At 41.5% G+C, this 27,251-nt stretch overlaps 1 protein-coding gene and 1 long non-coding RNA gene across 8 annotated transcripts in view; one reads left to right on the top strand and one right to left on the bottom strand.

The window, feature by feature from the left end:
• Positions 1 to 27,251, bottom strand: part of PPARGC1A (PPARG coactivator 1 alpha) — a 639,471-nt gene that overhangs the window by 194,915 nt on the left and 417,305 nt on the right. The window lies entirely within an intron of this gene.
• LOC102155363 lies at positions 14,084 to 19,895 on the top strand. Of its 2 annotated transcripts, XR_005357376.1 has the most exons (5): positions 14,084 to 14,176; positions 14,827 to 14,974; positions 15,133 to 15,194; positions 16,936 to 17,097; positions 18,661 to 19,895. It is a non-coding gene; the product is annotated as an uncharacterized LOC102155363 (long non-coding RNA). The 2 variants fall into 2 exon arrangements; XR_005357375.1 differs by lacking the exon at positions 15,133 to 15,194 and having other exon boundaries at positions 18,661 to 19,893.

Genomic DNA, 27,251 nt, shown 5'->3' with positions numbered 1-27,251 from the left:
TCCTCCCAAATATGCTGCAGCCTTTCAGAGCTACTTTTGGTTCCCTAAGCCCATCATGCTATGCTTGCCTCTGAGCCTTAGCAGATGCTGTTCATTCAGCCAAGACAACCCTATGCTCATCCCCTACCACCCACCTAACCCTTTTCCTTCAGGTGCCAGTGTTTGTGGAAGCCTTAGCTAACCCTCGCCCCACCTGCCATGCTCCTGAGAGATTCTCCTTCCCAGAGCATCTCATCACCTCCACGTTCTCCCACATATACTTCTAAGTTATAACCGCCTGCTCTTTGATTGCCCAGCTCAGCTATATGTCCCAAAAGAGCAGAACCTTAGTTTGTTTATCATGGTATCCATAGCTCCCAGGTTAATGCTACCATATTGTAGATAATCTATAAATACTTGTTTAAATGAATGAGAATGAATACCCCTGGTATTCAATAGTGTTGGGAATACCCAAATGCAAAAACGATCCTCAAACAAACAAAGCTTTGAAAGATAACTGCTAAAAATCTAGCATACTGAAGATTAATAACTTTTCTTGCTCTCTTAAGTGCTTAGAATATATTAATGTTTTGTATTTGTAGAAATCCTCCCAATAGTATCTATGGGTTTACCACTGTTTTAGAGAAAACTATATACAGTATGCCTATATGAATAGTTAATACATATCTATTATATACATATATTTATGCAAAATAGATATTATTTATAACACATAAGGAGTTATAACCATAAAAGAATTTGCACCATAAATTGTCCATTGTGTGTATGTGTATAAAATAGTATACTATACAATTCTTTGACCTCTAGGGAACAAATCTTACATTTGAACATTTCCTAATGCAAAGACTGTTACACAGAAACACAAGGTTGGAAAGACTGCCAGCCAGTATATATTTATCAAGCGCTTCTAATGTCCCCATCATTACAAGATCTAATACCTTCTAAACTTTCAGATTAATGGCTTTAGAATTTGGGGTGGAGTTTTCTTTTAATAATGCACATTTCAATCCTCGGTTAACAAGAGGTCATGTCAATAATTAATGGTTTCTGTAGCAGTTCAACACTGCATCACTTCCTTGACAGATTTTTTAAATGTATGCTTTGTCTTCATAACTAAGTGCAAGTGGATAAGGGAATAGGGAAGTGTGGCATGAGGCATTCGGGCTTTGCATTTTTAACTTGTGCTCTAAACTGTTCTTACATATTATCCCATTTGACAGGCACAACAAGCCTGCGAGGAAATTAGAGTGGAAAGAAGAACAAGCAAGAACAGCGGGAGACACTATTCTATGTGTTTCTAGAACTGCAGAAGCCAAAATGCAGAAAAGTTGTGAAACGTACCTAAGAACATAAATTCCATGAGACTAACGACATCATCTGCTTCCCCCCCCCCCACTGATTACCCCTAGCATGCCAGTTGGTCAGTAAGCATTTAATGAATTAATGAATATGTGAATGAATGTATGAATGAGTAAAGGAAACTTAAAATTTTCATCAGAAATAGGACCCCAACTCTAATTTCCTGACTCTCAGTCTCATGAACTCACTCAATGTATGAAATATTTTGTTCTTAGCCAACACCTAGGCTAAGAACAAAACTCCTTTAAAAATGAATTCCTTTAAAAATGAATTAAAGGAAGAATAGTTACACATATCCAAAGCAGACTGTAAGTTGGTCCCCATCCCAAAAGGCAATACTTGAAGCTTTTTTTAATTGGCTTTTTTAAATAATTTGTCCCTACCATTAATGCTTACATATGTGTGTGTGTGTGTGTGTGTATATATATATATATATATATATATATATATATATATATGATTCATGAAGAATAATAATAGAACCTTGAGCCTCCTTGTCAATAATTTACCAGGTACCCTGAATGCACAGAATAACAATGCCAACAGTAATACTGTCTGTTATATAAATACCACATTCACTATACTACGTACCATGCAAATATTCACGCAACAATTAAACAGCCTGGCCTGACCACAGTAGTAAGGCACCCCAGATTGTAGTAAGCAGAACTGATGCATACTAGGATAGATCATTTTCCTACACCAATTACTAGGATACTACATTATTTGTAAGAAAACTGCCACATGCTTTCGAGAAACATAAGGAACCTCCTGTTCCATTGCAGTCAGAACTCTGTCAGGCTCTCTGAAGAGTACGTTCTTGCTGAGAAACACACTGGCCATTTCCTGATCACTGGAGAACCAAGTTGCTGAGCTCAGGTCCAGCTCAGAGGTGGAATCACTATGCTGACACACACAAGGCTTCTGCAGTCACCACGACCCTGCAGACAATCAACAGAAAGGCAAGAGCACCAAAGATACAGGCACAACGTTTCAGCAATTCCTGCAATTCATAGTGGGGGGATGTGGGAGGAATGATCCCTGACCCCCTGACAAAGTACAAATCAAATCAAGTTGGAGGGAGAAAGAAGCATCCCCATCCAATACAGAAATTGGCATCTGTTGCTAAAACTGCTTTGGAAAATGCTAAAATAAAATAAAAGTATCTAAGCATCTCAGCCTGTAAGAATATGGCAGCTGCAATCAGAACATCCTTGTAAGTAGGAGACTTGTTTGAATTGAGTTTTCCCATATCCATTTAAAATGAAAAATAAAGAGCTCTTCAGAATCATATTGTTGACCTGGAGGGACAGCCTGTTCCAAGCCCAATCCCCGAAGGCCAGTCACAGATGACAGGGCCACTCCACTTTCTGGAAATGATGGTCACTCCAGAGACAAGGCCAATTAAGAGAGATGGGCAGGCAGATGGCTTTGCTCTGAGTAGGGGTGTAAGACAAGGGAAGTTCTACAGAATGAGGAACTAAGTCTTCTCTCTTTTTGTATGCCCCCAGCACCAAACACAATGCTGTTCAATAAAGATTTGTTGAATGAATCAAAGAGGTGATTAATCTAGAATTAGCAAAAATTAACCCAGGAAGCAAAACACTTGACCCTGAGAAAGTGCTCAAGCAAACGCTGTCTCAGATGCTTTCCTGTCCGGGCAGGGGCAGGGCCGGAGGAAGGCTCTTCCACTCTGATCCCAGGTTGGGAGTATGTCCTTCCTCCTGGAAGAGGCCTCAAAGGGAACTCAAGAGGAAAACTGAGCATCCAGGCAATGACATGAAGGAGCCTACAATGGGTCAATCCTGCTCTGGGAGCCTACCTTGTATCATCTGGATTAATTCTCCAACAACCCTGCTGCAAAGCCATTTTTATAAGTTTCATTTGACCAAGGAGAAAACAGAGACTGGGATGCCTTAAGTCAGGAGCTCAAAACTTCCCACGAACAAGGCAGAGTAGAAATGGGAGCACAAGCTTCTGAAACCCATGCCACATTCTCTCCTCCATACCCCAGGCCTTTCAGCAAGTAGACTAAAAAGTTAACACGTGACCAAGGTCAAAAGCCAAGACACAGAGAAAGAAGAATGAAAAAAAAAAAAAATCGTTACGGAGGAACCCTGCAACACTGGAGTGAAAAATCATTGGTGCTGAATTTCCTCAAATCTAGCAAGCTTTCCTTATCTCCTCCCAGGCAAGATCTCAGTTCAACAGAATAAAACGAGTTTCCAGGCACTGCAATTTGGAAGGAATCTACTGTGGGGTTCTTTTTTTATAACATGCATCGAACAATATAATAAATGATTCTTGCATCAACTACCGCTTGGTGATTGTTTCCCCTCCTTCCAAGTCCGAGGGAAGGGAAGTTTCAATCATATTCCCTTATGTCTGTCATATGGAAACTACAACTCTCTTAGTAGTTCCATTTCTACCACTGTGCTGGTACAGAGAACAGGAATAGACCGGACTGTGTTCCTACTAATATTATAATTACAGTCGGGTAATCTTATTACTATCATGCTCCATTCTCATTGTGTGCCAGGTATTGTTCTAAGCACCGTATACATTATTCCATTGTATCCACAAAGCAACCCTATAAATTTTTATTAGATGTCTCCACCTTAAAAAAAAAAAAATCCAGAAACTGGGAGCTTGAGCGTTCACCTAACTTGCCTACCACGTGTGCACTCAGAAAATAGCAGAGTTGGGATTTGAACTCATGTCGGCTTGACCCCAAGACCCATCCTCTTAACTACAGCAACATGAAGGGTGCGGTTCTGTGTCTGTTAATCGTACCTTTGGACAAGCTACATATTCCCATTTTCACAGAGTGATTGAAAGACTCGATATAGCCCATTAATTTTATACCCACTTGTATCAAAATGTCTTCAGTTCCCTTTGCAGCTTCTCTGCTTCCATTTTAAACTGTGCTCCTTCCCTCTGCTGCTCCTGCCATTCTGTGCACACATCAGAATGAAGTCTGGGGCTCTTTCTAGCCTAATCTTCCAACATTTGACGAGCCAATGAAAGCACCTTCTCTACTTTCAATTAAACAATATTTAATTCGCACAGCACTTCCTTCCTGAAAAATTCAAAGAGCCTTAGGTGCTTTAATCAGATTCTCTTGGTACCTAAATTATTGCTTAAGTTTAATTGTGTCCCCTTAAGATGACACATTAGCCTTATCCCCTAATCCCGGAATCTGAAGGAAATTGGCCTTAGTTCATCTTCCCTTAGAAAACAAGGGTTACAAAAACAAACAAACAAAACAAAAGGTCGGACTCTGTGTACATAGTACTAAAAAAAAAAAATTGAAGAAGAGCAATATTCCGTGTTACCGCATTATAGAATCTCATCAGAATGATGATGGTATTTAACAATTACTGAGTATATTCTGTGTGCCAGGTAACACACTAAGCGTCTTCCGTAGACTATTTCTTCCTTCAACACAACAGTGAATCGCATCAGACACCAACTCACTGTAAAAGTAGACTGAACCCCTGCAACACACAGAGAAAATGACAAATGGGGACAGAGGACAAAGTTCACTGGACCCACACAGCCAGAATGAAACACTGACATCAAATGATCCCTGGTCAGAAAATGTTTGCCAATTCCTTCCATGAGGAAGGAGTAATGGTCGGAAAGTAAATTCACATTTGCAGCAGCATGTTGGACGTTAACCAAGCTCTGCCTGTTTCAGCTATTTGATATCTTTGGTTCAGAGTTTACCCTTATAAAACAGGGACTATTGCCATCAGCCCCATTTTACGGATGTTGATACTGAGGCTTGGAAAAGGTAAGCAACTTGCTCATGGACAGAGAGATCATCAGGATCAGAGACAGAGCTTGGACCGAATTCCCAAGTCCAAGCTCTTGACCACTAAACTGAAAGACTCTCATTAACAGCTCGTTCCCTACCTGCGGTCTCCAGGCTACTGAAAAGTAGCACATATACAGATGATAGAAGGAAGGGGAAATGATTTTTTTTTTTTTCCTAAACAGCACAGCAAAGGCATAATAATTTCTTGAGTGACTGGGATGCCATTCAGTACCCTTAAGACTAATTTTCTCAGTTCTATCCTAAGGGCTTGAAACAGTCCACTGGGCACCTTTTCCTTCCTAAAGGAACTTCAGAATTAAAAACAGTTATCATTTGTGTTTGACAATTTTTCCTGAGGTCAAAAGGAAAAAAAAAAAAAAAGAAAGAGAAGAGTAGAAGTTTCCAGATAATGTGAATTGGAGGTAAAATATCCCAGTCTGCTCAGATGCCCATGCCATGAGCTAGTAATAAGCTGAGGATTAGAACCTTGGTCACCTCATTTCCAGGCAAACCCTCTTTGTACTACTATTCTGGCCATTTTCTCTGTGGCTCAGCTTAAACCCATCCCGCCCCCGTCCATGTAATCCCTGTATGTAGGCAGTAACCAGTTAAAGGCTCCCGAGCAGATTTAAAACGTTCTGAAGCTCCAGGAGCCCAGAGTTCTTTTGATCCTGCCTGGAAGATTCAGCAGAGAAGCTTTAAAGTATACCAGTCAGAAAGTACTAGAGAAAAGGGCTGTTTTGTTTCCTGGGGTGAAAATCTTCCAGGGGGTTGAGGAGAGAAGTGATCTGTATGGCAGTCGGTCTTCCTGCTAATGAAACAGGCTTTTCTGATGGGCATAAACATTCACCCAGATTGGGCAGAGGAGGGGAAAGCAGAAAACACCACTAGTAATAAAGCCCTTTGGCTATCTCATTCTAGGCAGATGAACTGCAGCAGACACAACGCTAGGTAGAGTGCTCGTGTCCAATCCAAATCTGACAACGATCTGCCAGGTAGGTACCAATAATTTCATTTCTACAGATGAAGGAAAAAGAAATGAAAGAATGGAAGCAAACTTGTTGGGTGCTCGCAACGATGCCAAGGGACATTTTCAGATTTCCACCTCAAGTTTGTGGCATTTCAAAGTCCGCATTCCTTCTCCAAGCCCCACTGTCTCAAGACCAGCAGTGCAGCAGCGATGCATCTCCAAGGTTGCAAGAGGGAGGAGCATACATGTAAAAATACATAAAATACCACATAAGGGAAGAAGCTGAGGATAGGGTAAGAAAGGAAGTTGGTCAGGCTTTGCAAGAAGGCCACCGCAGCAGAGTCCTATCAGAAATGACAATGACTGGACACCACCAAGGAATGGATCTGGTCTCCCCAACAGACACCAACAGAAGCAACAATCAACAGAAGAGGGGTGAGACTATCCCAGATTCAAAATGCTTACCCCTTCCTTCCATGAAGGAATGCTGGCCCAAAAGAAACTCATATTTACAACAGTATATTTGAAATTGATCGTGTCCTACCAAAATTAGGAGTTTAATATAATTTAGTGTGAGTCTAAATCATTGTTAGATAATCAATCTCTTTTTGTGACAAGTTCCAATTAGCCCCACCCCCCCGCCACCCGCCCCACCCCATCCCCGCCAATGGTATTGATTATATCAAAGTTTTTCAGGTCTAAGTAAAGTCTGCAGAGAAGTAGAGCACGCAAACAAGGACCAGCAGGGGCTTATTGGTCTTATTCATACTGTGCTGCTCGGTAGGAAATAATGTAGGAAAGTCATGTAGATCGACTCTCGGAGGGAAACACACACACACACACACACACACACACACACACACACTTTGACTTTTGCATCTTGCCATGAACTGACTCTCCTTCTAAGTGTCCTATTCTGGTGTATAATTCCTCTCTGACCTCCCAAACACCCTTTGAAAGACGCAGTCACCATTTGATCATGTCACCGTCCTGCTTCATAGTCCTCAGGGTCCTGGGTAGGATGGTATATAAAATCCAAATCCCCAAGATTTGCAACTAAAGGCGTCTGTGATTCTCTCCATGACTGTCTCCTACCACCCTCCCACGCTACCCAAATACATTCACGTCCTCACTTTGATTTTTACTTTCTTCATTCCCTTATCTGTACAGGCCCGAGATCCTCACCCGGCCCCTTCTCATTCTCTGCATTCTCTGCATCTCTCAACCTTCAGCTAAAGAGTCCCTTCTGTGAGAAAGTAACTTCTCCAACAAGGAGCAGAGCCCTCCTGGAGCATCACCACGGACCCACCCCTTGCCTCTTCATCCTAATTCTCATTTACTTGCTTATTCCTCTGGTGGACCGTGGGGAGGAAATGAGTCATATTCAGTTTTATATGTTCATTGATTAGGTAAATGAAACAATGAAGAATCCCTTTTAAAAATACAGAATGCTTTGAAAGGTGAAGTAAATTCTAGTCAGCCTTGCACAGGGAGCCTGGCTTTGAGGCCAATCCAGACAAGCCTCACAGGCAAGAAGAAAATGAGGCTATGGAGAAAGTATGTTCTTCTCATCTTTAGCAGGATTGATGGTCTGCATGACACAAACAAGAGGACCCTCCACATTCATCCAGACTTGGCTGTTTATAAACACTTTCGGAACTCCGATGGCATTTTCTCTCCTGATGAAATGGAGCGATGGAGCCCAACAAAGATTGAACTCTTACCTCTTACCAGCAATTTTCATGTGTCGCATCCCTTAGTGCCTGAATAGGTAAGCATCAATCACCATTTCTTATGCAAAACCCAAAGTCACATGGAAAGTGAGTAGTGAGGTGATTCCAACCCAGTTGTGGAAACTGAGCTCCTTCCATTACAGGGCAGCATCTACCGATGAGAAAAGTCCTTCTATTCATTCCTACCTGTCTCAATCCAAAAGGATTTCCCAGTCAGAACTGCAGAACAGGAAGCAAGTTCACTGCTTCTCATTCCCACTACCACTCAGGCCTGGTCCCTCTTCTCCATCCTTCTCTTGTTCCCACTTGTCCTCCCTGCCACTCTGCTTCCCGTGAGAAAGCTTCCTAACATGTTCTGTTTCTATAAAACAAGGAAAGCCTAGACAAAGGAAACCTATAAAGATCTGAGCCAGGGGTCAACTAAATTTTTCTGTAAAGAGTCAAAAAGTAAATAATTTCAGGCATTGAGAGCCATACGGTCTCCATCATAACCATTCCACTCTGTCATTTGTAGCATGAAAGCAACCATAGACAATACATAAATGAGTGAAGAGGGCTGCATTCCAATAAAACTTTATTTTCCAAAACAAGTGGCAGGCCATATTTGGTCCATGAATTATAATTTGCCACCCCCTGGTCTAGGTCAAGGGCAATAAAATAAATTTTACTCCTTGTACCAGCTTTGATCAGTGAGTAACTAGCTTCCAGCTTGGTGTTCACAAAGACTCTAAAGTTGTATCTATGGGCCCTCAGTAGGATAGATTAGTGATGTCTATCCATTAGTGATGTCTGCTTTGGGTGTCAGAAGGACCATGGTGGTGCATGTGCCACATTAGCCATTTGGGGATAAGCTTTGAATGTCCAAATGAATTACAAAGAAGCTACAAGACAATGTATAGTTTTCAAAAAGCCCAAGACGCACCAGAGCCGAGTAGTGACCAAGCCACCACTCTGCCACCACCTCTTTCCCTAGTAAATTTCATCTCACTTCTATCCTAAATAGGTCACGAATCAGGAACCCATGATGTGGAAAAAGAAGAAAGCAAAAAATAAAAAAAAAGTCTATCTGTAAATCAAATCTAAAAGTAAATCGCACTCTGAGAAGTTGGATTAGGCAAGAAGTCCTTTTTTATCTAAGTTTTGTACGTCAGATTACCTAGGATTAAGAAAGCATCCAGCTCTCTCCGTAGCAAAAGAGCAAAAGCAACTATAGCAGGTGGGAACTGTTTTTCCTTTTTTAAACAGACTCACCATTAATAACCACCAAGAAAGCCCTTTCTGCAAGCAACGCTGTCGTCGACAATAGGGAGAGTTCAAGAATTGTACTTTGAGTTAATATTGAACTTGCAAGTAAATACATAAAGCTTCAGCACCATAAAGCTAATTTAAAAGGGACATTTCTCTTTATAGTTCCCTGGAGTATTGTAGACTCGATGATACTCTTCTGCCATAATGTAGGATTCATTAAAGAACTGAAGCTGTAATTGTCTACATCAGTACGTGCGGGCCGACTGGATAAATCGCCCACATGAATTGGTTAATTCAACCTCAAGTCTTTGGTGTAAAGGTCTCCACCCGACCCCTGGCAGGTGGGCAGGAAACCCAAGGCTGGATTTTCCTGCGAGAATATCAGAGGAGGGAATTCAAAGAGAATTGCCAAAGCATGATAATCTTTACAAACATTAGACAATTTCTCCTTCATAGTTTTTTTTTCCCAAGTGGAAAATGATAAAATAGATAAAATTATATAATATATATAAAACACATACGTGTATATTTTTAAGATTTAGATGATAATCATTTATATTGTTTATTGAGATCAAAATTGTTTTTCTCACCGAACTGGAGAAGTATTACCATTTGGCCATTTATTGGCAAATCTTTTTTTTTTTTTTTTTTACCGTCATGTTTCTATATTATCTCTGTAAAATGTCAAGGTAAAAACAGAGTGGCAAGGAGAGGAAAGTAAGCCCTACGCGTAATGGTAACTTTTTAATTAATCAATGAGAAGGCCATGTGATAACAGGAGACATAGAATAACACAACTTTTACCCTGAACTCCGTAACGATTTTACTGACAGCAATTCTGGAAGAGCAAGAAAATGCAGAGGACATCGGCCAGCTATAGATATAATTTTGTCTGTTTAAGATTTCTGTGCATTATCATTCATAAAATATGTATGGCTTTATTGACTTCCCAGGGAGAAGGAGAGGTTGCTTCCCTTTAGAATATAAAAAGTCAGGAGAAGCTTGAGAGTCGATAGCTCTCATCCTAAATGCTGTGGTGGCTGGGTGAGTGGCCTATATCCGAATGTCTGGATCCCCTTTAGCTGTCGTCAAGTTTGAGAGTGATTCCAGTGATTAAAATTCCAAACGGGCCAGTGTGACCCAAATCAGCAATGGAGACCCTCGATTTACTATGTATCGTGAACATTGCGACCGACTCACGGAAACGTATTTTATCTATTACGATAAAAAGAGGCATCTGTGATAACAGGAAGCCCTGGAGATTCCCGTGCCCGCGTTTTATTCCGGCGGGTTACAGGCAGCAAAGAAAGCAGCATATGCAGCTCTCCTAGCAAGCGCAGAGCTGCAGAAATACCCAGGGCCGCTCCCCCAGCGCCTTCCTGAGCCTCGCTATTCCCTACCCTCTTCTGTGGAAGTTATTGCTGTATTAGACGTTGTTGAACATATTTGATATGAAAGCATTGTCTGTTTGCTACCAGTATCTAACGAGTCTCTCCCCCAGAGTTGCCAGCAAGGTGCTGATTAATTAACTGAAGTAGTGGAGCTGAATCGTACAACAGCTGTTTAGAGAATTGTCATTAACTTGGTCTCCTTTCTCGTCTATTAGCTTGCTTGCAGCGCTCCCACTAAAATGCAAATCTGGGAAACCCAGCATCACAATCTACCTTCACCTCTGTGCCCTATTTGATGGAAAAAATAAATAAATAATAACCAACCCTGGATGGTCTGAGCTGACTTTTTTTTGTTTGTTTGTTTTTCAAGGGAAGTCAGAGGAGGAAGGAGAAACAGACAGAAGGTCCAAGAAGGGGTTTTGGAAACTTTGTAGAAGTTACAGCTGGGCCTGTCGCTTGTCACTGGCAGCTGACAACAGGACCGGTCCTTTGGGCCGAGTGTCCCACCCCGAGCTCAGGGGACAGTTCAGCTATCGGCCGGTCTCTCACAGGGACCCCTTCCCTGGAGGGGGGCAGGCACCTGCGTGGAGAGACTAAAGGCAGGGAGCCGCGCGGGGAGGCAGATGTAGCTGCTGCTCCGGAGTGAGGACGGTTGGCGAAGGAGTCCAACCTGTAGACCTCAGCTGCCCCAAGAACAAGGCTGATTATTCATAGGAGCAGAATCTGGATTAAGTGGCAGATTGGAGGGAGGGTCGAGTTGATGAGACCCAAGCGCATCATTAAAATGTTCTGTGCCGAGGTGTAGGGACTCAGACCAAATAAAAATGATGGGATTTTTTTTTTTTTTTAGGTTTCTTTCTTGCTTTCCTCCTTCTTCCTTCCTTTATTCTTTTCTTTCTCTTCTCCCTTCTTTCCCCATCTTTTCTTCTTTTTTATGTGTATTTCTAAGTCTACCTGGCACCTTTTGTGAAAGGCAACAACGTCTTCCATACACGGGCCAACAAAATTAATTCATAACAGAGGCTGTCACCATTTCATCCCAGGTATCGCCTGATAACCCCGGTAAGCTCTGCTTATTCCCTCTGACATGAATCTCAGAGACTCGGTACCAGAGAGCTCAGATGTTAACACCTTCTGTCGCTGTACCCGTTACCCCGTGCAATTTCGTCTGCGTGGCACCCCCTCCACATTGGACTCACTTCATAAAATGCATAAGATTTTTTTTTAATGTAAAGAAGTAGAAATTAAAGATGTAGTTAAATAGCACATAATCAGGTCATCAGGGCAGATAAAAGAAGCAAATACATCCCCCCCAAAAATGCAGCAGGTGCTTTTTTTTTTTAATGAAGCAGATAAATGCAGAAATGAATACACTGATACAGACAGAGCATCTGCCTCATGATAAAATTAAGTCTTGTGACAGAAATAAATCACTGTGGGGGAGAATGTAACCCATTATCCAATGGGATTTTTCCTTTTCTTCTTATGTGACAGGACTTATTGGATTCCCTGACGCTAGGCAGCTAAGTGCATCCACAATTTGATGATAAATCAGAAAGACTGCAGGATTTGAAATTTAACAACTACTTATTTTTCTGTGATGTAGAGATAAGGGAAAAATTTCGGTGAGTAACTATTAAATTGGGAATCTCCTTCTTCCCTGATAATCTGATCTTCTGGTACTATGTCATATCATCACACAATGCCAACAACCAGCAGTGAGTAAAATGGATTTTGGACTAAGATGAATAAGAGAACTACTTATCTTTCCCTTTCTTTCCCAATATTCAGTTTTATCTAAAGAGTACCACAGAAAGGTTACTTTTGACATAAAAATATACTGCTCTTATTACACTTTCCTTTTTATCCCCTTCAATATTTTAAAAAATGGCAATAAAAGCATGTTTTTCTTTTTAAAACATTTTCACATTTGAACAATAGAAAAGGAAAATCCATATATCATGTTAAAATCCACAGGAACTAATAGAGCTCAGGACTACTTTACCATGTTTGATAAATGTGACTTGAAAAAAACATACCTTTACCTTTTAAGGATTTCCTTTGTTATAATATGCTATTAATTAGTGGGGGGGGGGATAATTCATCTCTCCAAGGTGTACTTTCATTTCCTCATGTTGAATCTTTGCAGTACCTCGGTTCTTTCCTAACATCCGCACCAATCATGAGCTCTCAAACTGAACCATATAGATTGCCCTTGTAAGAAACGGAGAGGGAGAAATCAAATGATTTTTTTCCCCTCATAATTTTTTCAAGTGAGAACATGGTACATCTTCAAAAGGAACCTGATCCATTGGGTAAAAATATAGGAACGATCTAGCGAGTGACACTGCAGAAAATACTCAGAAACAGTGCATTGTTGAGCCTAGGCATATTTCAAAAGCCAAGCCACAATCAACTTTCTTGTAAAGTAAATCAAGCTCACTATAAAGTTGCTATCACTGATTTCTTTTCTTTTCTTTTCTCTTCTCTTTTTTCTTTTGCAACCTGTCTTGTAAAGGGGCAAAGGTGGGGTTGGGTAGAGAGGCATTAAACATTGATCACTGGTAATTACGGTAATCTCCTTCAAGAGAGTTAAACGCTGCAAAGTCAGCCCGTCTTCGGAGAGTTAACTCCATGTGACAACACAAGGAAAGCTGTTACAGAACTGTAAACTCCTACAGCTGGGTACCAGCCTTTAATTAGAGTGTGGCACCAAAACAGACGCTCCTCGAGTATCCAAAGAGATATCCTGAATCTAGTAGTTCAAGAAGTAAGAGATCTAATCAGCCAAATCATACATCTATCACAAAACATACTGAGAAGAGAAAGAGCGGGCCGTACAATCAGCCAAATGCCATGACTGTCGGGAAGAGAGTCATTCACTATGGTTTGTTATTTAGTTGTTCTGTTTCACACACACTGGATGATAAAACAGAAAACCTGAAGACAAACATTTCCAGGAGGATCTGGAAATTTGGAACATTCTTCGAGGTTTTAGGAAATTAGTTTGACCTGATTTGTCATTTCCAAAAAGCAGAAGTCACTGATCTTGCAATTTGCCATCGAGAGAGTGGAAAGGGTTCTACAAAAAATCAAGCAAGAGGTCCTGGCATAATCCTAGCATTAATTATGGTTCTCAAAAGTGCATGTTTGGGGGAGCCTGGGTGGCTCAGTTGGTTGAGTGGCTGACTCTTGATTTCCGCTCAGGTCATGATCTCAGAGTCCCGGGATCAAGCCCTACATTGTCTCTGCACTCAGCAGGGAGGCTGCTTGAGATTCTCTCCCCCACCACCCCACCTCCGTCCACTCTTCCCACTCAGGCTTTCTCTAAAATCAATTAATCAAAAAAAATTAAAAAATCAATTAATCAATCTTTTTTTTTTTTTAAAGTGCATGCTGGTTTATTGTTTTTTTTTTTTTTAAACATGGCAGTATTTCCCTAGCTTTGTTTTCCACTAAAACAAAAACAAAAAGAACTAGACACAGTATTGAATTGGCAAGTTCTCCATAGAATCCTCAAGATAAAGAACTAGAACATGTACCTCATAAAGCCCTTCATTCCATGTGACCACCTCACAGTTTGGATCCAGCTACCTGGCCTGCCATATACACCCACAAACATCCCACTTACTGGGATTTTCTTTCTTCCAATCAGGTGTGCTTAAAACAGTTACAGGGGAAAATGGACCCATACAACTAGGCCTGGGTACATCACAGGATCTTGAATCTTTTACAGAATAGAAATAATTTGAAATGGAAAGCCATGTTCATGCCAATATTGTTGGATTTATGTAGTCTGATCCTCTCTTGATTACCATGGAGAAATCCATTTTTATGATCACATAAGGAATCATAGACATATTTGAAAATTCTGTCCATGAATAAGAGATCAAGTCAAAAGCATCTTGTTTTCTAAAAGGGAAGCTATAGGACCCAGAGATGTGGATGTGTTACCCCAACCCATAAAGCTGGTTAGCAAGTGGGTCAATCTAAAACACACATCCCCTAACTCAGAGGCTAGTCTTTCCATTCTGCTTGCCCAATATTGCATCTTCTTATCCTCCAAATGAACGGCACTGAAAGGGAAATAACAAAGAAATCAAAGATATGTTCCTACAGCCTCTGGGAACTTAGTTGAATATATCTTCAACAGTACATAAGACCTAAAACAGACATCCAGTAGATGAAAGAACATACCTAGCATAGGAACATGTGCAGTCAAAGAAGATTTGAGTGAGGAAGAAGCAAACACAACCATGAGTATTCCCCATGTCAGGGGATTCATTCAGTTGACATCTATTTCAGGAGCCAGCTACACAGACATCTTCTCAAGAAGCATCCTAGGCCCAGACAACAGCAGGTACCTTGAAGACCTTGAAGCAGAAATGAATTCCAGAAAGAGGAAAAAGACCAAAGTGGCTACAATTGATTAAGCAGGAGATGGAGTAAAGAGGTATGCAGGGGTCAACTCCTATAGAAACTTTTAAACCACAGGAAGAAATTTGGCATTTGTTTTGATGGCAAAAGGAAGTGGGTAGAAGATTTTAAGCAAAGATATGATATGATCACATTGATTTTTTTTGATTTTTTTAAATATTACTTTGATTACAGTATGAAGAAAGGATTATAGGACTGAGATACATACATGAAAGTCCTTTTAAAAAAATGCTAAGGTAAGATCTAAATGGAAGCAGTGGCATTACATAAATAGCACCATGATCTTAAACAATAATAATGCAGTGATATTTCTCAGAGAATGTCCTAAACTTTGGCACTAGCCAAAAGCATGTGGCATGTCCACATTCTGAAATGATGAATGATGGATCTTTGAAGCAAGCAAGAGGAAACTGACTTTGGGCATCATTGGGTTGAGTAGTCACTGCAGTTCAAGCCATCTGTGCTGCAACCACAGATTTAAAAAATCCAAACTCTAACAGAGGCAAGTCTCTGGTACTCAAAGCTGTGACCATTTCAAAATTTTGTTATCTAAGTTTTCCAAGTTGAATTGAGGGAAACCATATATGTAATATATATATGTATATATTGCAAAAAGGGCCCCATGATCCTCTTGCTTCAAAAAGGGGTGGCATGAGTGATGTGAGGGACAGAAATATAGGCTCTGCCTTGAGAAGAAGCAACACTTCATGAATTTAGGGATCAAAGTCCAGATCACTTGGGACAATTAAAACACAACTGGTGATTTCCTGCAATGAAGGGATAGTAAAGACCTGTACTGCTCTGAAGTCAAGCCAGTTAATCTCATTCTGCCAGTCTCCATTCAGTTTCAGTAGTGACTGTGCACTACTAACACAAGGCAGATTTCACCTCTCGACTGCTGCTTCTTGATGATAAATGTCCAGGGATGCTCAGATAAGAGAGAAAATGAAAGAGACAGGTTATAAATCTCTTTAGGGAAATTACTGATTGTGCTATTGGTCTTTGGTAAAAGATAAATAATTAAATCAACAGCTCAAAAACCACACATTATGAAAAATTCAAGTTCTTAGTTCCAAAAAGGCAAACTGCAAGAAGACCAGGCTTCATAAAGAGACAGATTTGGGTTTGAGTCCTGGTTCCACCGCCTTGCTACTTGAGTGACTTGCTGATCCACTTTTTTTTAACATCTCTGTGCCTCAGTTTCTTGATGTATAAAGTGAAAGTCATACTGACTGACAGCTGGTTGTTGGGAGAGTTAAAATGAGACCATATCAGTAAGGCACTTAGCAGGTACATAAAAAATGCTCATCCTGTGCCAGCTTGTTCACCCTTTTCACCCTAGTAGAGGGCTTTCCAATAGCATTCAGGACTTAGACTCCCCCTGTGCTATAGACTTGAGTATTTGTGTACCCTTCCCCCCCCACAAATTCATCCATTGAAACCTAATCCCTAATGTGATGATATTTGGAGGTAGGGCAGGTGGTTAGGTCACAAGGATGGAGCCCTCATGAATGGGATTAGTGTCCTTATAAATGAGACCCCAGGTAGTTCTTTTGTCCCTTCCACCAAGACAAAGGAAGCAGGCCTTCATGGGATGCTGAATCTTCTGGCACCCTGATCTTGGACTTCCCAGCCACCAGAACTATAAGAAATAAATGTGTGTTGTTTAAGCACCCCCAGACTGTGGTATTCTTGTTATAATATCCTGAGCTAAAACAATCTGGTTACAAACAGAGATAAGGTCTTCAAGAGAATGAGAATCCTTAAGATGAGATCCTGAGGAAATATCCTGGGTCCCTAGGTTATTCCTAAAAAAGAGGATTTGCATTTAAAAAGCAGCAACAAAGAGTCTTGAAGTTGATGACCTGAAGAAAATTATAGCACTAAGTTTGTAAGGAAATTCATATTCATATTTTTAAAATATGAAATAGAGGGAGTGCTTTTGAAAACAAAAGATATAATTCTTTTTCAAAACAGGTTTGCAAATCTCAGAAGACAAAATAAATAGAAACTTAAAATAGGGTGCAGAAACCTAGGAATTGTGAAGAATGGAGTCGGTCTGGTGTGCTGGAGAGCGCACAGGATGGCAGACCTGAGAGTCCTGTCTTGAGTTGACCACTACCAGCTGGGTAACCTTCGGTAAGTCATCCCCCCTGTCCCCTTGAGAGTTTGCTCATCTGTTAAATGAGCTAATTAGCTAAGACAATCCCAACAGATCCTGTCATATCCGGTATTTTTTATACTTCTATGGCCCTAAGGTCACAAGACTGAGAGAGTAGCGTTGAGTGTCCTATGAGTCACATTTTCATTTCTATACACGGCTGGAAGTTCTTGGATTTGAGGTGCTACACCCAAGCTAGAGGAGATAACACAGAGTTGGACCTATGAAAATAACAAATACCAGGAGTAAGGGGGGAAAATGCAACAGAAGGGGAGAAAGGCAGGGGTCTCCCTATGGCATAGTAACTGGCACGGACAGTGCATCAGTTGGTTAATAAGAAAGATGGAGAAGAATCAGTGGAGGGATGTAAGGCACAGAGGTCATACCTACACAAACCCCAGAGATCTTATGATTCATTGTCACACGAAGAGAGGGATTCAGATCTAGAGTAAGGACTGGAAGAGTCTCAGCAAGAGGAGGTTCCCACTGAGGTTCATAGGGGTGATATTACCCGCCAAAGTCATTCAGCTGAGGAGCAGAACTAAGATCCTTGGCTATTGACCTTAGAGCACCTTTTGCTGGGGAATCTACAGATCCGTTCATAAAGAGAAGGCTACAGCACCTATGTGGGGAAGGCTGCCAGGAATGTCCACTCCGGGGGAGCAGGAGTAATGGCTTTGCAACTTAGAGGTTTGTCCCTGAACATTAGTTCACTGCCAATTCACTACTCTTCTTCAGAGTACCATGGTGCTGAAATAATCTCAGGGAGATGCATAAACGTGCTACTCTACAGGAGCTGAGCAAGAAGATATGCTCAGGGAACTCTCTGGACCACACTCCATACTGTGTGTGACCTGTTAGTCCATTGGTCAGGGGACACCACTGATAGCCATGAGATCTTCCTCTTGCTACATAGTAGACTGCTCCTCATAATCTCAACCTCCTGAAAGTTGAATGCTACTTCTCGCCCACTGATCAAGTCACATCTATGTAACTAGATGTGTCCTTACTAGAAAAGGGGAAAGAAAAAGAAAAAATAATACTGCTGAGGTCAGCAGTGGCATCCTGATATTCAAAAATCTATGTGTACTAGCACCAATCCTCACGGCCATCATTCCTCAACCAACCCTACATCCATTTGACTGTCAATTTAGCCCATTTTCTGTAGGTATAATATCACACAGTTCCAATGTGCATTTATTCCAAGATGCTCATCTTTCCACATTTTGTCATCTGCAATTCTGATGTCTAATATTGCTTGGAGGGGGGAGGCATTCTAAGATCAATGGTATGTCATATTTTAATTGGCAGTGGTTTTTCATTGTGATACATAAAGTAATTGTGTGTCATACGATTACGGTATCTTAGACTTATTGAAATGCAGTATTTAAAGTGGAAATAGAGAACTATTTCAGCACTATCTTCCATAAACTACAGGACTCTCTCTCTCCCTCTCCCCCTCCCTCCCTCATGTATGCACCTGCAACTGTCACTCTCTCTCATTCTCTTATCCTCTCCTTATTTTACCTATGATCTATCAGATGCTTCCTCTGTGATAAGCACTATGCTGAGCACCAGAGATGAAATTATGAACCAAAAAAACCAAAACAGCAGTGGTGCCTGCCCCCGTGAAGCTCATCATCTACTACATCTCTGTGCAGATATTGATAAAGTAGTACAAAAAATGCAAAGCCACAAGTAGAGCAAAGCACTTGAGAGGAGAGGTCCACAGTGCTGTGAAGGAATGCAGAACAGAGTAATGACCTAGCTGAGAAGACTTCCCTGAGAAAGTGAAAAAGTTGCTGAGATACCATGCTTGAGAAGTAAAGGTGACGGTTGAAAGCAGAGCCTTTTGTGTAGAGGGAATTTCATTTTGCAAGGCCCTGCGGTAGTTGGAAGCAAAGCTTGGAGAAAGTCATGTTGCTGGAGCCCAGGGAACAAGGGGAGGTGATACAGATGTGGGGTGAATTGGGTCAGGAGATGGACTACAGCAGGGCTCTGTCTTTATCCTCATGAAAATTTGAAGGTGTTGAAGAGCTAAAACCCAGGGAAAAGGGGTGGGAGTGCTAAGATGCTTAGATCAAAAACAGTGTTGCAGGTGCCACCTGGAGGGTGCAGGTTAGGAGGCCATTCCAGCAGACCAGACAGGAACTAATAGAGAAATACAGACTCAGGGCTGCTCTTCTTCCCAGCGCAGCCACACAGACCTCAGCTTGTCGGTGGGGGCCTTTCCTAGCCTCCTCTGCACACAGACCTTGCAGTGACAGCCTCGGAGCAATACCCAGAGAAGGAGGTCAGAATATTCGATAGAGGGTCCTCGTGTAGATGCAAGAGAACCTAGAACAAAGCCCCATAGATAAGGGGGCCTGGGCATGCAAAAGCAGAGAGAGGAAGCACAGTCCATATAGTCTTCTAGGCCTGGCCCAGGGGGAAGTCATGTGAGCAGCCTGGACACCCCCCACCCCGAACTTTCCAATACTTGGAAAGTACCCCTGGCCAGGACCTCATTAGAGGCACCGGAGACCTCACAACCAACTCGGGGAAGATAAAAGTTTATTTGAAGCCTGAAGAAAAAGTGCTCTCTATTTAAAGGGAACACAAAGGGTCCTTAGGAGCTTCTTCCCCCCACCTCCCTTGGCAGATATTGACTTACAAACCGATCTCACTCCAGTGGTTGGAATATATCTATTTCCAATCCTTGTACATCTACCCTATGAATTGCAATTTGATGAAGCCATATGAACAACTAATAAAGTCTCCGTGTAAAAATGCTATATGTTCTTAGGAAGGGAAAACATAAAACTTCAATCCATGTTTTATTAAAATCCCCAGGTATGCACAGTTTACAAAGCTAAACGCCAATACCTATAATTCACCCCCATGATAACGTTGGCCATAGAGTAACTGCTATCTCCAGCCGCATCCGAGTTTGGTTGCCCTTCAGAAGTACTGAAGATCTAACTCCTAATGGCTTTTTATATAAAAACAGTCTTTGATTGACAGACTCTAATCACTAGAAGGGCAGCAAACAAAAGCTGGGCAAAGTACAGTTCCCTGTTAATTTTTTTTTTCCTTGCAACATCTATAAGCATCTGATCACACAGTTGTGCAATTATTTGCTAACTGAAGATGTTATTATTCTGTTACTGTCTTAGAAAAATAGTAACCTTTCTTGGCAAAGATAAAAATATGTGGGTTCCTTTCCCGCAGTTTATATATCTTAAATCTTAGGTCATTTTTACAGCAGCTTTCTTCTGGACTCTCCCACCATTTATCTTTCCATTCTCAGCGAGGGCTAGTTTACTTAATACAGGAAGACCTTCACATAACTTTCTGGCATTAATTATTGTGGTGGCACAAACTCCCATGTGAAATATTTGCTGCAGTGTGTCCCGCAGCCTATTAAAAAAAAAAAAAAATACAGTGAAGGGAAAAAAAAAAAAAAAAAAAAAGGAAGGCAAAACACTTCTGATGATTATTCACTATTTTACAAGAATTTTACATAATTAATCAAGAGTTTTACGGTAGAGCACAGTGCCTCTCCCACACAGCCTTGCACTAGGAAGCTAATATAAACGTTTTCAGACCGTGTCTCCAAGAAAAGGAAGCAAGAAAGGAAGGTGGTCAAGGTTCCTACGCAGGTTTCATTCTGAGAGCAAGGTCTGATTCTGCCCTTGGTAGGTGAGTTCTGGCAATGGAAGAGGGTTTTGAAGCAATGTGAGTGACATTAAAATAATATAGCCCTAAATGAAAACCGATAAGCAGTTCTGAAGAGTCAATCAGCCCCTTAGGATGACAGGCGGCGAGAAGCTGCACATTTCAGGGCTGACAATGTGCTCTAGCTTCCTTCTTCTCCCTCTCCTTCTTGTGACTGCAAACAACTCTCTGTAAACTTCCATTCTGAGGAGAAGTGAAGTGGCTGAGACACAGACTGGGTCAATACTTTAAGGGACAGCTGTGGCGGGGGGCTGCAGAGAACTGACAAGATCTCCATTGCAGAACACAACACTCAAGTCTGTTCTGGAAGCAATGGCAACCTCTTGCAGACAGACTATTGTTCTCGTCTGGCTTTGGGGCATTTCATGGTTCATCATGACCCCCTCCCCATCAGGAATATCTGCAGAGTAAATTGGTTGAAACTGGTCAGTTTATCCTACCGGTGCATACCTGTATCTTCTCTCCTAACCTCTGCTCCTCCTAAGCACGTCAAAAATGGGAAGGCCATGCCACCGGGAACCCAACATGGTCCCCTGATATAGAAAGCCCTGAATAAGAGTAGGTTAGTTCACTGGTTGGCCAAATAAACAAATCAAAGAAGACATTAGAAGGCTCTAATCGTTTAAGGGGTGACTTAGGAGTTAACCAGGCCTGGAGTCAAACAGTGGCCACTCATCTAAACCCGGGCAAGTCTCTAACTTCTGCTAACTTCAGCTTGCCCCATTTACAAAATGAGTATATTCATAATACACACTTCATAGAATTGTAAATGAAAGACTCATGCATGTGTCAACAAACTACTTATCTCGGTACCTAGAACACAATAGACCATGCAATAAATACGAACTTTCAAGGCAGCTTTGTGCAGGGTAGAGTACTTAAAATTGCTCCAGCAATTCAAAAATACTCTTAGAAGAATTTGATATTACTGCCCCCATTTGTTCACTAAACAGACCTCTCAGGTGATCCATTCATTTAACATTATTAAATGCCAACCGTATCCCTGCTCTGAGGATACACGTTGACTACAAGATTCCTGCCCTCACAGACATATTTTAGTGTAGAAGACAGGTAAGAGACACACCAGGAAATCTGTAACATGTCGTAAAGTAATGATGCATAATAATCCTTTATTCACTCATTGCGTGTGTATTTATTGATGACTGCTTTCTACAAATCACTGAACTTATATAACTTTTTTTTTTCTGATCTCAGAACTTACATAACATCTTTCTCTGATCACAGGATAATTTTTGATAAATATATACCTAAAATATCAAGAAATAAAGAGATCGAGAATTAGAACTGCCCACATAGCCTCCTCAGAGCAGGCTGCTTCCTCCATGACATTTGCCCAAAAAGTACAGTAACGTTGAAAATTGTGACTGCTGACACATTCCAGGTTGGGGCAGGGTCTCCAAACACTGAAACTAAGATCTTGGTTTTAGAATAACAGAGAGTTCCCAGGAGTGTTAATTTCTACTTGGCATCATACAGAATTCCAGAGAACTGCTCAGAACCATCTGTTCAACTATGATAATGAGGGGCAGTGGGTTTCTTTGGGGAATGTGCCAGGATATATGAAGAACTGGTAGCAGAAGTGGGACCTTGCAGTTTTCAGAACAAATGGACGCACCACCATCATGCTGTTGGCTACCTATAAAACTCCTGGCTACCTGTAAAACCCCTTCTTTCTCCCATGACTACAAAATGAGTCAACCGAATAATAATAGACTTTAATTAGGATCATCTCCCTTTTTTTAAAAAAAGGTCAAAAATGTTTGTCCCTTCTCCCTGGAGCCCTTGGGCAAATGCATCCATGTAGGGACTTAGCCATCCGCCATCAGGACATTTGTTTCCTACCTATATTAAAGTCTTGATGAAAACAAAAATGTACCGCTCACGGGCTCATGCACACAATGCACTCACACACTCACGCACATACTGGAGACTCTCAAGGAGTTTAGGGAGCTTCGCCTTCCCGTGCTTGAAGAGTAAACAAGGCAGTTTGAGCCCAAGAGGGAATCTGCCAGGGTCCCTTGGCTTCCCAGCCTGTGGTCCTGGGAAAAATCACCTGGGACCATCTGAAGGCTGCACAGAGACTGCTCTCCTGGGTCCACAAGGTCCTGGACTTTCCCATTGAACTTCTCTGATTCACAGTCACTGCAACCACATGTAGCAACTCTAGCTCTTTCATGCTCAAATCCTGATTTCAGTCAGCTCAGGGCCTCTAGGGAAATAGGAGAATGGTAGGAAGAGGATACATTTCCACAAGCTTGTGGCAGCAGCTTCATGTGGAATCTGTGGCACCCTTAACGCCATTTGTGAACGAGTATCGCCTCTTTAAGGACAATTGGTGTTAGGTGCAATATATAATTTATTCTGGAGGTTACTGGTTTATGAAGGTATGGGAAAACTGCCAACTTATCATCTGAACTGCAGTTACGAGTAGTAACAAGGGTTATAATTTACATTCAAATTCTGTTTTTAAGTTAATGAGGTATCTAACGTGCAATCCAGCAAAAGGCCTTTTGTGCACATAACCTCTTGCTCCCTAAAATAGAAATCTGGGTTTATATTACACCTTTCATACTCTGGGCCCCCTCATAGGAGCACTTACAATAGTTACTGAGAAAACAGTGAGAGAGCTACTTTCCACAAAATGGAGCTGCCATCATGTAGCCAATGAGTCTTAGAAAGCAGGAAATATTTTTGTGTAGAGTGTCAAGAGTGGTTAAAGTTAAAATTGCAGGATGCCTGTGTAGCTCAGTGGTTGACTGTCTGCCTTCGGCTCAGGATGTGATGCTGGGTCTAGGGATCAAGTCCCACATTGGGCTCCCTGCAAAGAGCCTGCTTCTCCCTCTGCCTGTGTCATTGCCTCTCTCTTGGTCTCTCATGAATAAATAAATAAAATCTTAAGAAAAAAAAAAAAAAGAAAGCTAAAATTGCCAAAAGTATGTGACAAACCAGCCAAACTCATTTGCCAAGTTGCTAATTTCTAGGTGTGCATGGTGATATTAGGAAAGCCTATTGTTAAATAAATAAATAAATAAATAAATAAATAAATACATACATACATACATAAAATTAAATAAAAGGAAAATCTATTGTCAAGAAGGACAGCTCAGCTCCTAAGGGTTGACCTGAAAGTTTTATGCTTCTGACACATTCATCAGACTGGACAATTTCTACTATTCACTCTTCATCTCCCTTCCACATTAGCATCTACAAGAACTCCTACCTTTGAAATACTCCATGGCCATTGCCAGCCCATTTCGATTGGACTCTCTCCTCTGCCCCAGCTTCTTGATGGCCTACCTGATACTGAGCTACTCTTCTGCTCTGAATCCCCATTTCACAACACCTTCTAGATCTAGATCACTTGCCCTGAACCCACTCTGGCTGACTACCTAGCCTCCAAAGCTTATATTGTCCCTAAATCTGATAAAATATCAAAAAGGAGGACTTATCCAAACCTCATGAAATTTTTATTCATTCTGAAGGTGAGACAGGAAAGAAGACTAATGAATGAGATACTATTTCGGAAAAAAAAAACTTTTTTGTACATTCAAAATATACAGTGAATCCCACTGGGCTGCCAATGAATTCATTTGCAGCCCTGCTTTAATGACTGGGAAACAATGTTTTGTGATTGAGCAATCATTTCCATGTAAACAGTTCATTCTTCCCAGTTTTTTGTTTTTACAAATGCAATCACACAATTAATCTTATTAGAACACACTTTTACCAGGTTGCTCAGTGGTAAGATTCATGCACTTAGGCCCGAGTTGTGTTTGAGCATCCAGTGCAGGCAAAACTCTCTGTTAGGCATTGTGGAGGCAAGAGGGAAGAGTTGAGGATGACTCTTGCCCCTGGTGGAATTTACATTCCAGTTCCCACAGATTCTAAATTAGCAGAGTATTAGTCAATTAATTTTTATTTTGCCATGTGTTAGGTAGTACAAAATTTTCCCTAAAATTCTAGTTTCAAGTCCAAGTTCAAGATGTGCTGAATCAATGAATTCATCATCATCACATACTCTTCTGGCTAAATACCCCCATCCAACTCCAGTTCAAACACTTCCTCCTTGATGTCTCCCCTACCCTGCCTACCCCCATATAGCTTCATTCCCTCACCCTCTTGTCCTTCATCTCTTCGTACTTGTGGCTCACGATATACCAAGAGTTCATGAATGGTCATCTTTTCAAGATTGCCGCCCTAATAGACCGTAATCTCCCTGAGACATGGTTCAGCTTTCTAGAACAGTCTCCTTACAGATCTCTAGGGCATAAAATATCAAATAAGGACTTAAGAGACTAGAGTCCACGTTCTCAAGGATTTCCTCACCATCCTCATGTGAATAGCCGTCCCCACTCCCCCACACAAGCAATGGCTACTGCCATTCCCGCTAGCCCAAGTTCAATAAACAATTAATTTTTGGCAAAAGGAAATGCAGTAATTGCACACATCCTATGCCTGGACATTTAGTCACTCAATTCATACCTAAGAAAGTCACAGTTGTGAAGCACCACTACGGTGCCAAGAATTAATTACCCCCAAATAAGTTCTTGGGGAGGGACCAACTTTCTCTCATCAACATTCAAGGCAGATGCCATCACACAAAAGGAAAGAGGAAGAAAAAGCCCAGAAGCCTGAATAGGAAAGAACATTAAAAAAGAAAGTAGGGAAATAAAAGAAGTATATTATGGCAGCCACACGCCTTCTTCCTCACGCAATGCTGTAGGATGACGTGTCTGCAGGGAACTGTCCAAGACCCCATTCCTAGCATCAAGTGTCTGATGTTTCCAAACCAAGAGCAAGCTAAATATTTTTGTTTTCTTGGAAAGAGAATTCCTCCCTATTGCAGTAACAGAGCAGAGTAAATAAGAATAAAGCTGAGCTCACAGATACAGATGCAAAAGCACCAGGTGAAGCCAGCATGAACATGAGGCTCTCTGCACCTCAGGCTCTCACCTAGATCCTTTCTTTGGGTCACTTATAGATGGAGGTGGAAGCAGGAAGTTGCTGAAGGGGCAGGTTGTGGCAGGCGCAGGTGCTGTCAGACCCACTATCTGAACATGCAGATCTTTTGATGTTTGTATTCATTCTCTATTGTTGCATAATCAATGACCAAACCTTGGTGTCTTAAAAAGCACACATTTATTATCTTACAGTTTCTCTGAGTCAAGATTTGGGCACATCTTAGCTCGATCCTCTGCTCAGGGTCTTACCAGGGTCTTACCTCAGGGTCTTACCGGCATGAGTCAAGGTGCGGGCCGGCCTGTGCCCTCATCTTGAGCTCAAGGTCCTCTTTTAAACTTAGATTGTTGGCCTCTGTCAGTTCCTTGAGACAGTAAGACTGAGATGCTCAGCCCCTGGGGCCATAGGTAGGCCACAATGTGGCTGCTGCTTCACCACAGCCCAGAAAGGAGTGTCTGTCTCCCCAGGAAGAACCCTGCCCCTCTTTAAAGTGCTCTCACCTGATTAAGCCAGACCCACCCAATATGATCTCTCTTTTTAATTAATTCAGATTCAACTGGTTTGGGACCTTAATCACATCTGTCAAATTCCTCCTCCCTTGCCTCTTAACGCAGCTTAATCACAGAAGTGACCTAGCATCATATGCACAAGTCTTGATACAATCAAGAAGATAGGATTATACAGGGCACATACACCAGGGAATCGAAGTCTTGGGAGCCCTTGCAAAATTCCACCTATCACAACATTGCAATCATCTCTTGACATTTACAACTTCTGGTTATTTCTGTAGTGTACAAGGATATAGGGGAAAGTAGGCGGAAACTCACTCTGGGGCAGGGTTACTGGGCTGAACCATATGAAATCCCCAATATTTTATCTTTTTTTTTTTTTTTTGGCCAACTGAAATAGACAATATGCAGTATTCATAAGATATATGTGTGTGTGTGTTTCTGTATATGTATGTATATACATGTATACGTCTTTGTGTATATACACACATCCATATGGATCAGATATGGGTATGGGCCTGGATGTTACAGGTAGAGATGGACATGGAACCAGTCTTTTTTCATAAAGTGACATCTCCCAAACCACTCTGTCACAGAGGTGCCCATAAATACTCTTCTCAGTCTGAAGCATATTATGTGTATTTGAGCTGAGATTTTGGTGGCTTTAGGGGTAAGATAGTTATTATTTACAAGAGGAAAACAAGAGAAAACTCATCCTCGATCAGGCTTTCCTCAGGAAGTCAGTGGCTCGAAGCCATTCTCCGTTTATAGTGGCGTATGTGTGTCTGTATGTGTGCGAGTGTGGCGTGCTGGTTCGTGCATGCACTTGGGAGACTCTGGAAGGAAATGCCTCCAAAGTGCTTGTCATTTCTGATGAATGAATTAAGTCAAGTCTAACAGGCAATTCATGCAATTCATACAAAGCT

Source organism: Canis lupus, chromosome 3 (assembly GCF_011100685.1).
Source record: "Canis lupus familiaris isolate Mischka breed German Shepherd chromosome 3, alternate assembly UU_Cfam_GSD_1.0, whole genome shotgun sequence".
Classification (NCBI taxonomy): Eukaryota; Metazoa; Chordata; class Mammalia; order Carnivora; family Canidae; genus Canis; species Canis lupus.
The sequence above is the reverse complement of the archived record's forward strand: the minus strand, read 5'-3'. Positions and strand labels throughout refer to the sequence as shown.